Below are 18416 nucleotides of genomic sequence, written 5' to 3' on the forward strand. Positions count from 1 at the left end.
ATCACTGACAGAAGCGTGAAGTAGTGTCCCTGATACTCCCACCAAACCATATTGCTCTGGACGCCACACCTAGGTTAGTGTGACGGAGAAAGGGCAAGATAGAGCACATCACAGCAAAGGGGAAATTAAAGCGACAAGGAGTTGGCTGGGCCAGTGCCCCACAATTTGTGACCGCATGAGAGGGAAATGATTAAGCATAAACTCCCCCACTTCCTCAACTGTACATTTGAATAGCAATATAGTAACACCTTTTGTCAAGATTTAATAGTTTCAAATAAACCAAATATATAGGATTTTTGTGTGTGTTTTCATTGAAAAGGGTGACATTATAAACAGACTATTCAGCCTTTACATCCATGCATCTAGAACCTTCCAAGATGCTCATATGGCCAGAATGCTAGTTTTTAAAACATGCCATAAGTATCATGTGTATTGTTAGAATATGCAAGTTTAAAAGAAAAGGGAGCCAATTTTTGTCAATCCTTCATAAGAAAGAATAAAATTCATTCTTAGTAGCTTCCTTGGATAAATAAGTTTTCTTTTCCTTGGGCTCAACACTCATGGTTCCACATTGTCCTCCTGTTGCTGAAATTTAAATATAGAACTTTATCTTTAAAATAGCTGAACTTACCTTTTCAAAGCTAAGAATAAAACAGTCAATGATTACTTGAAAAATAAGGCTTAAAAAAGAGTTAATTCAGTAAAAATGGATATATGTAGTACCATTGTATAATTTTTCAATTAAAACAATTTTTGTTGTCATGACATAAGTTAAAGAAGGAAATAAATATTTGTTTTTTTAGTGGATGTAGTTAATTTGGGGCATTCATTTTAATAATATGGGAATTATAGCAGTCCTCAAGGCACAATAATTTATTATGATTTGGTTTAAAAAGAAGAAAAAGAAAGAGAAGTTGTTTTGGCAGTATTTTGTATTTGAGAATACAAAACTGTTACTTGTGATAGTTTTGTTAGAGATAAGCTTTCTAAAGTCTAATAATTCAGAAATGTGCACTTTTTCAGGAAAGACAGATATGACTGGATATTTAAGAAAGAAAAAAAAGAAACTCATCTTTGCAGTGCTTTTTAATGATTTTTGTTCAGTAATAATAGAAAGACTCTCATTTGCTTTTTCAGATGTGTGGGAATCAAGATACTTATAGCCAGTGTAAGGTTCAATTTGGCTGAAGAAATAATTGTGCATGGTTGTAGGAGGAAAAAATGTAAATTGTCCTTTACCCCCACCCACCCAATTTATCCTGCAGTGGGCTGAAATGTCCTGGGAACTCTGGGGAGGATTATGTCAGGTTATGATAGCCTGAAAATAGTGAGAGTATCAAGCTAAGGAAAATATGTATTTTTTTTATCCTTTAAAATACATCTGGGTCCCAGAACATAAGTGTTGTCTAGAGACTTTGTGCTGTTCCTTTCTATCCCTCTTTTTTTTAGTATCATCCTTAGCCAGTTGCCAAAACCTGCTGAGAACTTTCTGTATAATGTGCTGTCCTTTGGGAAAGTAAATTGTCGTTCAGATATTTTATTCAGTTGCTAAGAGATGAGCTTTGATTAGTTCCAGATGTATTGCACAAATAAAGGGTTGATAACTTTCATAAGTATCTCCATGTGCTATGCTTGTTCCTCGTTTATAAAGTGATGCTTATGGCTGATCTTTCTGCCCTTGAACTGAGTCTTGGGGGAGAGTTAGAAATCTTAACCATTAGGAATAACAGGAGATGTATAGCATTACATATAACCATTCTTAACAAGAAATGTACAGCATTCCCGGAGTCCTGTGTGTGGCGAGAAGCTGTGACCACCCCCTTTAATGAGAGGCACAGTCACTCTCTACCTATGCCTCTCTCAGCTCCTTCTTCTCACCCTGATTTCCAAGTTCATCTCCATTTCCATCACCTTTCCTGGCCCTCTTCACTCCTTCAAGCAGTTCAAGCGCAGTCTATGTCAGGATCACCTGGAAGTCCATAAGCACAGATCTTAAACCTTCCTCAGAATTACTGCATATCTAGGGGTGTGAGTGGTGAGGAAAAACTACCCTCCGTGAGGGCACTGTGTGTCCTCAAGTTTGAGATCTGCTGTCCAGGTGATTCTAAAGTGTGGTTCCTAACCAGGGGCACCAGCATTACCTGGGAACACATTAGGAGTGTGGGTTCTCGGTGCTCATCCCAGACCTACTGAGCCAGACCCTTGGGGAGGGGGCTCAGCAGGCTGAGTCTTGGCGAGCAGCACAGGTGGTCTGGGGCACTGCCCTCCTGCCACATTTGCTGTGTGGTCTCAGTGGAGCTGAAAGCAGTTAGGGAGCCGTGTCACAGAACAGAAGTGAGAATTCCTGTTCCAAAGAGTTCCAGGGGAACTGGGTTAAGACCACTGAACATCCATTCATCCATCCATCCAACATCTACCTAATGAAACACTTTCTAAGATCCAAACATATAGAGGTTTATTTAGAGATTCTGTCATGCATTTTGACCGCAACATCTGCAATATAAAAATTCCTTGGAAAATTCAGTCCCTCCTAATTACTCACCAGTGGAAGATGGAATTAAATAACAAAAAATGGATGGTTTAATTCTAATTAAATTGCAACTGTTGAACCTAGTGGCAAGTCTAGCACTTTCATCAAAGATGCTTTGTTAACCAAGTATTTAAGATATAGTCAGTATTAAGATTAAAGAAAGACAGGATAATTTATAATGAATGTTAAGTATCAATCCAAACTCAGCCTGGGGGTGCCTCAAAGCTTTAGGTCATTGCAGGCCTTAAAGTAACTTCAGTTGATGTTCTTTACAATGAATTTCATTGACAAATGAGAAGCAACACTTCCCCCTTCAAACTAGGCTGGAGTTGTGCTCAAGGGAATTTGAATGGGGTTTGTTTTGCATAGTCTATTTTTCTAACTTTAATCTGATTCTGATCTATAAATCAGCTTTTTTTAAGTCAATATGTCTTTTGACTTTGAATCAATCACAGGGTATTAGAGCTGGAAGCTGTCTAGTGATCGCTTCTTGCAAATTAACCAGGGAAGGGGCACATCCACTCCAACCTACTCCGGTGATACTTTTTTGGCTGTTACAACTGGAGGTGTTAGTGGCACCCAGTCCGCTAAGCACTCTGCCATGCACAAGACCCCACCCTCATAATAAAGAATTACCCAAACTGTCAGCTGTGGGAGAAGTCTTGCTTTCAAAGAAACTTCATGCCCTGAAAATCATTCAAGAAGATTCAGTTATAGGGACTCACAATTCCTACACCCTATTCACTGTTTCCCCATTACACCCTCAGGATTCTGCTAATTTTTAAAAAATTGTTAAAGTATTATCATTACCATATAAAATTTGAATACAAAGATCTCAAACAATTTAGCAAACTGAGCTATTTGTAGGGTGAAATACATTCTTTCATTTTTCCACAGGCATACAGATTTAAGTAGTTTTATTCAATTGCCCATCCTTTTCATAGAATATTAGGTCATACCTTTTACATATTGCTGCAAGCCTCGTACTGATTTTTCTGTGTCCCCATAATGTTACTTTCAACAATGTATGTATTTAACTGTTTACCTCTTGTTGAACATTTAGCTTGCTTCTAATTTTTGCTGTCATGTATTGAACATTGAACTTCTGCTGCTAAATTTAAGTCTGTGCTGGAATTAAATGCAGCAGAATGGCTTCTGAGGCACTCACAGAGCAGCAGCTGAACATCCTACTTTCCCATCAAAACACATTCTAAAAAGGTCAGTGGCAGAACTGTGCTCATGTGTGGATTTTAAGTACACATCTCATGAGCTTTTTGGGAAAGTTCAACCATCTTGATATTCTCTGGGGAATAAACTGAGTCTCACATTCATTTTAAATGAAGACTGAGGTTTCTGTATTTACTTTTGCTTGGAAATTTATTGTATTGTTATTACAGTTGGATCTGTCTCCCTTGAAGGTTTTGCATGTGGACCCAACTAATGTGAACTGAGAGTTCAGGGTATGTGGGCTATTTGAATTCAAATGTTCAGTGAGGTTGCTTCTGTATGTCTCATGAAATCATTTGTTGCAGTTAATAAAGAATATACTAGTATTAGTGACTTTTTTTTCATGTGGAATGCTTTTCAATGGAATAAAGCTTGGATACTTGAGTAGTCACTGGGTGAGGGCTGCGGGGTGATAATGGCAGAGCCGGCCTTGGGGGCCATGAGGACAGTGGCTGCCAAGGCATCTAGCGCTGCTGGTAGTGATGACAGAGGTGTTGGCCGCAGTGATCTTGTTGGTGGAGATGGAGGATAGAGTGGAAGGCATGGTGACATGGCGGTGGTGGTAACAGTCTTGGTGGGGAGGTGATGGGGGTGGTGGTAGCGGTGACGAGGTGGGCGTGGTGGGGGGTAAGGGTGTGAAGTGGGATGGACGTGCGGGGGTGGTGGAGGGGCAGCCGCAGCCCCCATTGAGAGCTTACTATATGAAGACTCTGCTAAGCATTTGCATGGATTTTCCCATAATTATTCAAACATCCTTTCATGTAGCAAATAGGTACTTGGCTCCACATTTGAGTTAAGCCCTGGCTAGTCTCTGTGGGGAGAGGGATAGAGAGGGATTTTATTTTCCCTAATAAAAAGACTCAGACAAAGTCCGTGTTCAAGGAGCTTGTATTATGTACTCTTGGCAGAGTATTATGTATGTACCAAAAATCTGTAATACAATCAGAAAGTATTCAGTTCAATAAAAAGTACAGATGGAATGCTCTCGGGGCCAGTATTTACTCCATGCAGCACAGTTCCCAAAGCACTGTGCGCCCCGCCTCGTTTGGTGACCGGGCAGCACGTGAGGAACAGTGGTGGTCACATTCAGTGCAAAGATGCGCCAGGCACAGAGGTGGGCACTCTATACACACAATGCATTTAATCTTTACCAAAAAAAAAAAAAACCTCTCATCATCATCATCATTATTATTACATTCTGTATATTACAGAGGAGCTCATGATGCGATGAGTAAGAACTACAAGCTAAGCCATCCCACTTGAAAGCGGCAGAGCTGAGACGTGCACCCCTGCCGTCCCCACCACTCCAGCTGTGACTGTGGGTGCCGCATTGCATGGTGACGGCCTTGTCTCATTTACAAATGAGGAAATATATCCAGGTGCAAAGTTGAAGGAAAAGTTTGATCATGTCATCATTTGGGAGCCTTATTTTTAAATAATTTTGGTGACTCAATTCTGTTTTTGAAATTTACTTTCATTTTTCATCAGTTCCTTCTTATAAATTCACCAGAATCCAGAGCACAAAATAACAGAGCACCTTAAAAACAAAGTGCCAGATGCAGTGGTTTGGGTATCAGCAACCCCTAAGGCTGGTACCTTCTTAAACTACTGTTTCAGGGTGTGAAGCTGATGGCAAGAGTCAATCTTATAACTAAGTGCCACCTAGAAAAGTTCAGGCCAAGACAGACATTTATTCTAAGTCTTTGGGGAAAAGGATGGAGTCTAGTTTAAGATAGTCTGACTTGTTCAGGTAAATGGAGGGAAAAGGACCTCATGCAACAAAACGAGAGAATTTTAAATGTGTTTGTATTTCCCTGTGTCATGAAACGAATGACATATAGCTGCACACACTCTGTGCCTGCCTGCCTTGCTGCCGCAGCTTGCAGTGGCCTCACCAGGCAGGAGAGCGGGTCAGGCCTGGGGTGGTGGTGGTGAGTGGAGAGGTATGTAGATTATTGCCGACTCCTGTGCAGTTAACCAGATGAACTTTCTTCTCCCTGAAGTATGTGTGCATTTGTACTTGTGTGTGTAAATTTTGTTCCACTACCAGCTGACTGTACTTTTTCTTATGGAAATTCTGATTTGCAGAATATAGCATCATGGGTAGAATTTTTAGGTGTCTGAGACTTTTTTGTTTGTTTCCCTCTAAAAATTATATTTGTGGAGTACTTAGGACATGTGAGGTGCTGTGGAAAGTTTATTCTTTCAAAAACCTTATAAAGTTATAGTTTATTATTACTGATTTTTAGATAATGAAACTGAGGCTTGGAGGAGACTTGGGTTCAGGAAGCTCACGGACAGCAGAGACGGGGCTCAGAGACACGCCAAAGGTTCTGCCCGTAACCACTGCTCCCAACACCTAGAAAAGAAAAAACTACAAATTTATTTAATTCATGTAAGTGCTTACTTTTAAAAGAAAACTTTCTCTAGTGGCTTTAATCAGAAGGAACAGCTACTGACTGAGAACCTCATTCCTGAAAGCCCGATCTTTAGAACCGCCTTTGGTGAGGCAGTTAACGTGTCTACTCTCCCCCGAGAGATGCACCGCGGAGGCTCAGATTCTGCCTCTGCCACCTACAGGCTGTCCTGTCCTGGCCGTGTCGCTCACCCCCCCTGGCCTCAGCTGCCCATCTGTGATACGGGAGTGGTGACAGTCCCGCTCACGGTGCTGCTGACAGATGAAGTAAGCGAAGGCAAGCACAGAGCCGAGCGCAGGACCCAAAGCAAACGGAATGTTCAGTTTAATACTCAGAGAAGCAAAAAGGAAAACGTTGCCAACCTCATGAGAAGTCTTATACAAAATATTAACTTGAAAAATGCCTGCTTCAGTTCTTGTAGAAAGAAGTGCATGAAGTAGCCTCAGTAAATATGGCTTGTCTGTGGAGAGACACTTGGCTGATTTGGGCCCCTGGACAAATCCCAAGTCAGACCCCTGGATAACTGACGTATATCCTGAGATTTCCCACAAAGGCTATGAGAGGCCGTAGAGCTACTTCACAGCACACTTAACCCCAGCCCGAGTGGCTCAGGGCCCCGTAGATTCTCCCTTCTCCCTGAATTCCCTTTCTGCCCCCATCACCCCAAAGTTACTGGAGCACACATGGCATTGTGGCTTAAATGTTGGCCAAAGTTATGCTAATCTCTGGGGGCGCTTCCCTGGAAATCTAGCTGGACCCCTACTTACTTCCAAGCTTTGTCCATAATAAAGTGAGCCAGCCTTTCCTCCTCTGCCATTCTGAGGAAATTCTCCCACAGACTTGAAGGTAGGAATTTGGCTCCACTACATTTCCAGAAAATACACAACAGTGATGTGAACTATCAGTGTATTTTATCCACACTTATGCCACCTTTTCTTGAAGGAAAATATTTTTGAAGGCCCACTCATAAGTAAGATGAATTTAGACTCAAAGCAGAAAAATTACACCTTACGTCTGACTAAATTTTAGAGTTTTCAAGGCATAATCATCTACCTTTAGCTTCTTTGATTCTCATGTTAATCCCTTAAGTAGGTAGAGAACCTATTTTGAGATTGTATAGGTGAAATATACATCTTTATAGAGTAGTTCTGTTAGTTACTTTGGAAAATATTGAGATCTTGCTCATTTATAAAAAAATTGGAAAAAGTAATAATATTTCTGGTACAGGCAGAAGTGAAAAAATATTTCACTGACATGATAAGTCAACTCTTCCTTTTCTGCCAGAACATTCATGAAACTCTTTTCCTTATTTATTTTTTACTTTTTTGGAATTTTTTAAACACTTTATTGAATATAATAGACATACATACAGTTGATTTACATGTATTCAGAGTGAACAGTGTTATGATTTGACGTGTGGTGTATGTTGCACAATATAGTCAACATATATCCACAACCCATGAGATTCCTCCTGCCCCTTTACTATCTCTACTTCTTGTCCTTTCTTTCTTTTTAAAATTTTTATTAAGTTATTATTGATATACACTCTTCTGAAGGTTTTACATGAAAAAACAATGTGGTTTTTACATTTACCCATATTATCAAGTCCCCACTCATACCTCAATGCAGTCACTGTCCATCAGTGCAGCAAAATGCCAGAGATCCACTATTTGCCTTCTCTGTGCTACACTGCTCTCCCCATGATCCCCCACACCATGACTAAACATAATACCCCTCAATCCCCTTCTCCTTCCCTCCCTACCCACCCTTCCACACCCCTCCCCTTTGGTAACCACTAGTCCCTTCTTGGAGTCTCTGAGTCTGATGCTATTTGTTCCTTCAGTTTTGCTTCAACTTTTCCTTATGCTTTAACAAAGAGTGTTGATTGGCCTTTTCTTAAAGAAGCCAAAATGCTGTAGTTGGAAAGCAGAGATCCTGGTGGCAAAGCACGTAATTATTAGTGGGCTCCAGGAGGCGGGCTGCAAAATGACAGAAATGACCATCTGACTAATTTTTACATATTCCTAATACATGATAGCCAAGAACTCTAGAAATGTTTTGGTGGTGATGTTTGAAAAATCCCAAGTATTTGAACACTAAAGCACTTCTAAAGAATCCATGGTCAAAGAAAAAATCAGAAGTGCAGTTAGAAAGTATTTTGAAATGAATAGAAATAAAAACCACAATAAACCAGAATTTGTGAGATTCTACCAAAGCAGTCCTTAGGAGGTTATTTATAGCATCAAAGACCTAAACTGGTAAAGAAGAAGGGTTTCAAATCAATGATCTCAACTTAAGAAATCAGAAAAAGAGCAGGATAAATCCAAGATAAGCAGAAGACAAGAAGTAATAAAGTAGAGCCCAATGGAATAAAAAAGAGAAAATCACTGTAACTAAAAGCTGTTTCTTTGAGAATATCAATAAAATTGATAAACCTATAATCAGACTCACCTGAAAGAATATCCAGGAATATCAGGAATGAGAGAGGAGGTATATTCTACAGGTATGAAAAGGATAATCAGGGAACATTATAATTTTTTTTGCCTATAAATTAGACAGCTTAGGTGAAATGGATAAATTTCTTACAATGCACAAATTAGCAAGGCTCACTTAAAAATAAGCAACTGAAACAGCTCTAAACTTGCTAAAGAAACTGAATTTTTAGTTTACACCTTCCCATAAAGAAAACTACAGGCCAAAACAACTTCACCGGTGAATTCAAGAAAACATGTAAGGAAGAAATGATAATGATACCAATTCTACACAAACTCTTACAGAAAATTAAAGAGGAAAGAATACTTCAAAGCCAGCTCATTCTTTGAGGCCAGATTACCATTATACCCAAACCAGGTAGACATTCCATGAAAATGAAACTACACATCAACATTCCTCGTGAACATAGACATAAAAATTCTAAACAAAACTTTATCAAATCCAATCCAACAATATTAGCTTGATTGTGACAATCATTACACAATATATACTGATATTAAAACACCACAGTGTATGCCTTAAAATATACAGTTTTTATTTGTCAAAAAAAACCCTGAAATAAGTCCAACAATAGATACAAAAGATTCTGTAGCATTTGCCCCAGGAATGCAGAGCTGTTTGAGCATTCAAACATCTAGTAGAGCATTTGCCCTAATAACGTCCTCCATGATGTGTTTTTGGGATTCTGTTTCAATAGTATGCTTTTATGGCAATAATACATGTTAATTTGGTCATTGTGAGAATTATTTTTGTGAGGATTAAATGAAGTAACAGATGTAAAATATTAATAATGGGTCCAGTGCAAATGAGGATCAATAAATTTTTGTCAGCTAGAAATCTACTTCTTGCTTGGTAAGGTTCACAAACATACTTCTTCCATGGAAGAGAAAGAACATTGAGCACCTACCTCCTGTCTTCCTGAGCTGATCTCACTAACCTGCCACCATCCCCATGACTGTGGACAATGGTTTTGGGCTTAGAACTGTGCTACTAGAAGTGCTGGTCTGCAGCAAGACAAGAAACTGGCATCCGAGTGTAATCAAGTCACTATTTCCTATGCTGATAAAGTCTTGCTACAAAAAAAATGGAGTCAGCTGAACTAATCAGTGTGGTTAGCAATGTAGTTGACTTATGTCACTCTGGAAACTCCTTATCTTGTCCTAGGCTGATAAACTGCTTGTAGACTGGCACTTGGAGTACCAAAGTCTTAGTGTATGGCATGTCTTACACAGAGTCTGGGTTCTAAAGTCAGCATTTATGCTTGCCCTCATGACATCACACTATGGTGCATATTTTGAACATATGTATAAAAGCCTATGTGTTTGTGACATTGATAAATGTGACTTTCATGTATATACTTTTCTCTTGGGGTCATTACATATAATTAGATCTCATGCAAACATGTACTCTAAATTTCATAACCATGGGGAATGCAGGAAAAATAGCTGTGTGTTTCTCATCTTGCATATGAGAATAGCTGGAGGATCAATCAGTCCTTTGACAAAGATATGAGATGGAACAGCAAGTAAATATCTTTTCATGTGCCAACTCCTGTGAAATGGTAATGGCTGTCCATGTACTGTGTGCAGACACATTTGGAAAATGCATCTGGGGACAAGTGCTGTCATTGATTAGTGATGTCTGCTATGGGTGTGGGAATGAAGCATGGCAACACTCATTGTGTATTTCATCCTTGGCTGGGAATTCCAGGTTTATCCTTCTTTTAAAAACAGCAACATAAATTATCTGTCACAGGACATGAAAACCATGGCAGAAAAGAAGAACCAGGTCCTCATTGTGAGCCTGGAGATGCCTCTCTTCAAGAATATCATGTGAATGTGGCTTTCCTCATAGATGCTTCCCAAAGAGTAGGAAATGATGAGTTTAAGGAAGTGAAAACTTTTATAACCTCAGTGCTTGATTACCTTCACATTGCCCCAGATCCACTGACCTCCAGCTTAGGAAACGAGGGGCTGTCCTGAGCTAGTCTCCTGCAGACTATGTGCCCAACACTGGGGAATGTCCTGTCTACCTGGAATTTGATTTGGTTACTTAGAACAGTATCAGCCAAATGAAACATCATCTCCAAGACAATCTTCAGCAGCTCAGGGGAGATGTTTTTATTGGTCATGCCCTGCAGTGGACAGCTGACATGTCTTTGTGGGAACCTCCAGCCTGAGGAAAAACTAAGTTATCTTTGTCATATCTGCTGGCGAGACCAACCCCTTAGACAAGAAAGTCTTAAGAAATGTATCTCTGAGAGCCAAGTGTCAGGGCTATGCCATATTTGTGTTTTCCTCTGGCCCTACACACAATGACAAAGAACGAGAGGAATTAGCCAGCCACCCACTGAATTGGCACTTGGTCCAGCTTGGCCGGATCCACAAGCCAGATCTGAGCTATATCACCGACTTTGTCAAGCCATTTGTCCACTTAATCAGACGTAAGTCATTAAACCTTTTCCCTTCTATTGCTTTTACAATAGATTTAATGTCTCTGTGTACAAGTAGGGGTGCTGAGGGCTGCGCAGTGAGCTCTGGGGCCGGAACCCGCGGCCGCGCCTTCTGCCTCAGCAGCCGGGCTTTCCCGGTCAGGGCGGGACGCTACCCGCTCCCCGCTCCCCACTCCCGCAGAGGGCAAGGCGCTGCGGCCCCCAGGTCTCTGCGCAGGCCCAGGGCAGCTTCCCAGGCTGCCTGAGGAAGTGCTGTGGGCCTGCAGCTAAAGAGAAAATGGCAGATGGAGAGCAGGGAGCTGCAGTAAGCTCTGCGGCACCTACTTACCGTCTTGGCTGTACACAGAATTATGTGAGAAATTATTTTAAAATAAATATTCCTGGGTACCTACTAAAGCTGAAAATATGCATATCCTATGACCCAGCAATCTTGCTCCAATGTACAGATGCAAAAGAAAAATATATATTCATCAAAAGCCACGTTTCAGATGTTTATAATAGCACTATTTGTAGCAGCCCCAAAGTAGGAACAAAAATGCCTAACAGCAGATATGATATATAGTGGTACAGGTAACAATGAAATGCTATACATGTATGCACTATGTATGTAAAATAGTATATACGCATATAGTATGATGTACACTTCATATATATATATATATATACGTATATGCTATACGTATATATATATATATATATTGGTGTAGTTGTAGATACAGCTAGTATGTGAGGTGTATATATAACAAAATCAGCAAAATGATGGAAAACAAGAAAGGTGAGGATAGAGGATTATGAAAAGAATCAGAAAGGGGAAAGAGGATAAGAAATCAAATATAAATATAATGAAATACCTGGTTCTGGTCAGGATGGACAGAGCCTACTTTCACCTCAAGTTGGAGGAAGCCCACCTTACTGACCCTCCCACCGATTATAACTTAAAACTCTGGACAAAATATCAAAAGTAATTACCTGGGACCTGCACAAGAGCAGATACATTGTGAAGGGGCATGAGTTTCCCATTTCCTTTTTTCTTTTGTGGCTCTGTGGTGAGGGCAGGACCTGTATGGTCTCAGGGGGGCAGGTGGCTAAGACTCGGTAAAAGCCCCATATTTATGGGTAGAAAACCTAGGAAAAGGGGCCCCTGTTTTTTAAAGATGATGGAAGAAATCCCCATTTTCAAACCCTCTTTTCCCTGGTGGTTTTGCTCTGAAGGTGGAGCTGAGTGGAAGGCTAAACAGATAAAATTAAAGAGAAAGCCTGTCTTTCTGCCAGAGGAACCAGGAAAAGAGAACCTATGGGGTGGCCTCAGAGAGAAGAGGACTGGAGCACCCTCTAATTCTAATTATGGGAACTGCCTAAGTCCCAGCTGCCCCCTAAGCTGTGCATGGATGAGAAAACCCTAAACAAGACATCAAAGGCTTTGGACATTAAATTGAGATTGGAACCACTGCCTACAGAAAGTTGCATTCTGAACCTACTGGATTGATTGTCTGCTTAAGAAAAATTAAAATTCTACAGAAAATGGTAATAGGTCTCAGAGTCTATACAACATAATATTCAAAATGTTAAGGGTAAAATCCAGAATTATGCAACATACAGAGAACCAGCAGATGCAAACTATTCTCAAAGGAAAAGACAACAAATGCTAACCTCAAGTTGACTCACATTTTGATTAGACAAATATATTAAAACAGTTGTTAAAACTATATTTCCTGAAATAAAGGCAAACAACTTGATATGAACAGAAAGATAGACATTAGCAGCAGAGAAATAGAGATTTTTAAAAAAGAACTTAAATGAAAATTCTAGAAATAAAAAAATACAATGTCTGAAATTTAAAAAATTCACCAGATAGGCTCAGTAGCAGACCGAAGATGACAGAGAGAAAGTTAGTAAACTTAAAGACAGATATTATATACTCTGAAGAGAGAAAAAGGCTTTTTAAAAATGAACAGAGCCTCAGACACTTGTGGAACAGTATTGAAAGGTCTAATATTTATTTTATTAGTATTCTAGAAGGAAAGGAAAGCTAGATTTATTCAGAAAAAAAAAATTGAGGACATAATGGCCCAAAACTTCCCAAACTGGTAAAAGATTTAACTTTACAGGTTTTTAAAAACTCAGAGAAAACTCTGCTCGGACACATCACAAACTGATGGAAACAAAAGATAAAAATCTTGAAGCAGCTAGAGAAAAAATATGTCTCATGTAAAACATGAACAAATATTCAAATAACTGCAGATTTCTCATCCAAAACCATGCAGGCCAGAGAACAGTGTAACTTCTTTATCTTATAAGTGCTAAAAGCAGAGAATGGTTCAAGCAGAATTTTAAAGACTGTAAATAGCCCTCTGGATAAGGAAATGGAAGCTACAGCATTGGAAACTTCTTACCAAAGAATATTCACAGCATTAGTCCAATACTATTTGTCACAATGATTCCTACTCTGTAATAATGTTTATAGGACACAAGTTCACCTTAAATTTAGTCCATGAAAAGAAGACAATAAAACCTCTCTCTCTGGGTTGTTGAAAAGTTGGTGGTACTGTGTCTGGAGCTCAGAATACACACTGTGCCTGGCACATAATCAGCTAATGTTATCCTTACATTAATTATCTAAGTTGGGTAATACATTTGATGATTAAAAATAAAAGTCCACTATGAAGAATTATCAGCCTTTATATTATTACTTTGCTTATCTTTCACTTCTCGCAGTGAGCAGGCTTTTCTTTCCACCTGCCCATTTTTCTGATATTTTCATTTCATCTGTCTATTTAATGTACATATTCTCTGTTTGCTCATGATGATGTATTTGAACATGGATTTTTAAAAGTGCAACAGTATTTTTTTTCTCATTATGTCAACTCAGGGCTAGTTTCTTAGTCTTTGTTTTTCCAACATTGAGTGTGGTGTTTCTCAAAATGTGGTCCCTGGACCAGCAACCTCAGCATTGTCTAGGAACTCACTGAAATGCAGATTTGTAGATCTCAGCTGCTGAATCAGAAACTCCAGAGTTGGATGATTTTGATGCATGCTAGAGTTTGAGAACTACTGACCTAGAGTTATAGATATTGAGCCTAAATTCTTTAATGGTGGTCCTTCACTAGATATTGATAGGTATTTGGGCAAAAATAATTTTCCTATAAAACAGAGAGAAGTAGGTGTCCTTTATGCAGGGTTTCTCAGTGCCTTTAATGACCTAATGTTCACGGTGATTCTGAAAGAGGGCCTATTAGTTGAACCAATGTGACCACAGAATCTTGTATTAGGGAAGATTTTATTGGGCTAGTGTTTTTGTTTAGAAACTGCTTGGGGAAATAGTCGAAATGGTGCATCCAGGGTTCAAACGTGGATTTGCATTTACTGGTCATGTGATCTTGGGTCACTTCACCTCTCTGATCTTCCATTTATCCATCTATACGTAGGCTCATATGATCAGTAAATGAATGTAAAGTGCTTCAAACAGCACTTTGCATGCAGTTAAAGTTTAACAAAGGTCAGCTATTAATTTAAAGTGATGAAGATGACAAATGACAGAGCCGATGGCCATGATGGAAAGAAGACCAACCAGCCTGGGAATGAGAACATCCGGATACTCACGTTGGTTGCGTGATTAACTAGGTTTGTGATCTCAAAAAACCTGATTGCCCTGGTCCCCAGATTTCTTACTGTCTAATGAAAAGCTTGGGTAAGGCCATGTTTTGGGTATGAAGACTCCCCAGGGTGCAGGTTTTCAAACACTAGCCTTAAAGGGCTCTGTCTACCTGGGATGTTTGTGTCTGATGAATCATGGATGTCTCCTTTCCTGCACCCCCTTTACAAATGTCCCTCACTTCACCCCAAAAATGTCATATTTCTCAGCCATCCGGAATCTGCTTATGGCCCTTTGGCCAGATGTGAAACCCTCTGAGGAAAGCTTCGGGTGCAGTCAGGCTGTGTGTTATCAAACAGGGGGTCAGTTCGAATATCGGATCTGCAGGCCTCCTCTAAGACCACCCACCCCGCTCATGATTCCGCTAAAGGAGGCATGCGTACACAGACGGGGCGCTCGGGCTCATCCTGGGATGTCCTGAGGTCAGGTATATTACAGAGGGCAGATGATAGGAATGATAACAAATGTAATTTAATAGTCTGATGTTCCATCTCCCAACTCTTGTCAAAGGAGTGAGAATTCCTTGAAAACAAAGCAAAGAGCATAAGGGAAATATTGATGGGAAGCAAGCCGAAAAATTCATAGCAAGATCCTTAATCACATGCCTATCTCTGAGTGGAATCATAAGTGAGACGGCATCACAGGGACCCTCGGCAGCTTTACATCAGCGGGACGACCAAATCAAACTCCCTAAGGCAGAGGTTCTGACTGGGTGTGTATTGAGGACTAGTCCTGCCAGCTGGGCTGTATGGGGGTATGTCCCATAAAGTAAATGAGCTAAGTGGCAGCTTCACAATTGTGAAGAAAAAAATATATAAAACAGCTTATGAGAAATATTATTTTATCAAAAAATATAGTAATAGTACATGTGTCAAGTGTACTTAATTTAGCAATATTAACATATCTAACCATATTTAGTTTCTTGAATTAAACACTGTGCCTCTGAGTGAAAAGTGGTATTCTATAAGTTTGGTAGTATTTTTGGGTACAGTTGCCAGAAGTGATGTCATCTAATAATTGGATAACATTCTTTTGTAAAATCTTTTGAAAGATTACTGGGTGGTTTTTGGCATATAACTCAGAGAGAATTTAAATGTCTGACATTGCTATAGTAAAAGTCCTTCAGAACCCATCTATGTAAACAATATTTATCAGTGCTTAAATCTATAACAATAAATATTAATAGAATTGATATTAAACTCTGCCTCACTCTAACAATGAATTGTAATAAATAAAAATAATAGGGAAAACTCTCCATCTCACTAAGAGATACATTTCCAATCAAAATGTTTACTTTTTGTTTTTATAAAGTTACCAAAATTTAAGTATACATACTGTTTTGATAAATTCTTATGGTAATCCACAGAAAAACTGTTAATACATAGACATTATATTCATAGGAAATTTAAAACATACATTTAGATACACATGTACTTTGCTGCAGCAATCAGGCAAATAATAAGATTTTTAATCATATAAATATATTTACAAAGAAGTTCTGTGGGGGAAGTGGAATGGAAATACATGTTTAAGGAAAGAAATGAACATTACAAAATATCTGACTTTTAACCATGAGCATGTTTATATATATTTTAAATGGATAATAGTGCTATAGAATCACTATGAATTTGCATCTTACTGGGTAAATTAAAAGAAAAATGCAGAAGTTTAATTTGGGGGGAAGTTTTATCTTTAAATATCTCACAAATGACATCCTTTTTTATCATTTAAAATTATAAAGACAAATATAGATGTGCTATTACTAATTAGCTTTACTAATTTACTATGCAAAGCAAGAGGACATGATTTTTTCCTTTGGGGTAAGTGTGTAAGCAAAGGTGTCTGATGATAAGTGGGTGGGATCATCGTTCAGAAACTGTCTTGGGTCAGGTTCCTTGAGGGGCCTGCCCTGAGGTGGGGGCCGTGTGCATGGGATTTATGGAATTGGCACTCGTAGGACACCCAGAGCAGAGGAAGCCGAACCAGGGTGGCATCTCCAGTGAAGTGCCAGAGAGTCCCCTTCCAGGCACTCTGGCATGTGAGTTACGCTGCAGAATAGTCCTGACCTTGGGCAAAGAAGTTGAGGTTTCTTTCTCCCTCATGGGTCATTGATTGGTCAAGGGCTGCCCCAGGGAGGGCTGCAAACTCCCAGGCACTCACGTTGCATTTGGTTAAAGCCACTTCCATGGCTGGATAGCAGCTGAAGCTCACATGGGGTGGCCAAAGAGGAAGGGGGAGGCGGGATTGGAAGGGAAAGAATGTTGTCCTAGAGATTAACTCTAAAAGAAAGATCTAAGGGAGTTTGGGCAAAGTCCTTTTAGCTCTTCATCAATGACACCAGCCACTAAGTGCATCGAGCATGGAATTCCAGGCCATGAACTGCACTGATTTTTCCTAGGAAGAAGTGTATCTATAGTTCCACTTACATGTTGTTCATTTATATCCATTATCATATCACCCTTTTATTTTGACTATTGAAAATGGCATAACTACATGTGTTTGTTTCATATGTGGCATAAAAAGGAGCAGAGGGAACATTTCTAACAAATCCAGTGACATTAAAAGCAATGCATATTTTTATGTTCTGCAGGTCGTGAGGATACAAGATGATCATAGCAGAAAATAAGATATCTGTTGGCATGTGTAATTCCAAATGGTTCTAACCAGAAATCATAAATCATCCATTAGTGGTAGAGTGGCAGCAATTTTTCATGAAAACAGTTGGCTAGTATTTTGTGCTGTTCCACATTTGGGGGAAAGACTTTTCTGAGTGAAGATGTCAGTGAGCAGATCTGAGAGACGATTTCGTTTCTCCTGAGGAAGGGACAGCTGACCTTGAAGAATTAACTGAATCTTTCCTTTGACGACTCTATACAGTCCAGGCATCAATTCTGATGATGTATTTGTCTAAAGAAGATTTTTTGTTATAATTTTCATCACACCTGTATTTTAAATTGGACTCAAGTGAAAAGCAGAATTTGAATTTACTAGGAATGTCTTCTATTGTTAGAACTAGAAATCCATGCTCATGTCTTCAGTTCTGGCCCGAACCTACTGTGGACCTGGCAGAATGCCCTGGAAAACGCACCTATCACACAGCTGCCACCATTGTCGATGTTGGCTCTTCACCAGGATGTTCACAGAAGAATGAGTTTGTGAGACAGAAAAAGTGAGATGAGGATAACTTTATCAACTGCTATTTTGTTCTGTGATCATTTGTTTTATGTTTTCACATGCTTTGCTTTCTGTGTACTTGATTTTCACTGCAAAAGAAAATAAAAAACAGAAGCATGAATACTCTTGATGACCAGAGCTGCTCTTGGGAGTTACAATGTAGCAAGAGACAAGTTCTAAAATAAAAGCGAGTCTGACCTGGAAGCTTGTTCCGTCGATTTTTATTTAACTGTCAATTCAGACCCACTGGAACACCAGTATACAGGATTAAACATATTTAGAAAATACATATAACACATAAAATAAGCCAATAGTGAATTCATTTTAAACATCATTCAATATATGAATATAATCATATATTTTGAAAGTGACTATTTTAATGGGATAAGACTGGAGACAATTTTGTACTTTTTTCCCATAATATTTTCAAAATAATTCAATCAGTTAATTCTAGGCTCTCAAAAAATTTAA

The 18416-nt window shown here is 39.3% G+C and overlaps 1 long non-coding RNA gene across 1 annotated transcript; it reads left to right on the forward strand.

The window, feature by feature from the left end:
- Positions 1 to 14445: 14445 nt before the first annotated feature.
- Positions 14446 to 18141, forward strand: LOC118917227 (uncharacterized). Its single transcript, XR_005026736.2, has 3 exons — positions 14446 to 14740; positions 15282 to 15525; positions 17362 to 18141. It is a non-coding gene; the product is annotated as an uncharacterized LOC118917227 (long non-coding RNA).
- The last annotated feature ends 275 nt before the right edge of the window (positions 18142 to 18416 follow it).

Source organism: Manis pentadactyla, chromosome 14 (genome assembly GCF_030020395.1).
Source record: "Manis pentadactyla isolate mManPen7 chromosome 14, mManPen7.hap1, whole genome shotgun sequence".
Taxonomy (NCBI): domain Eukaryota; kingdom Metazoa; phylum Chordata; class Mammalia; order Pholidota; family Manidae; genus Manis; species Manis pentadactyla.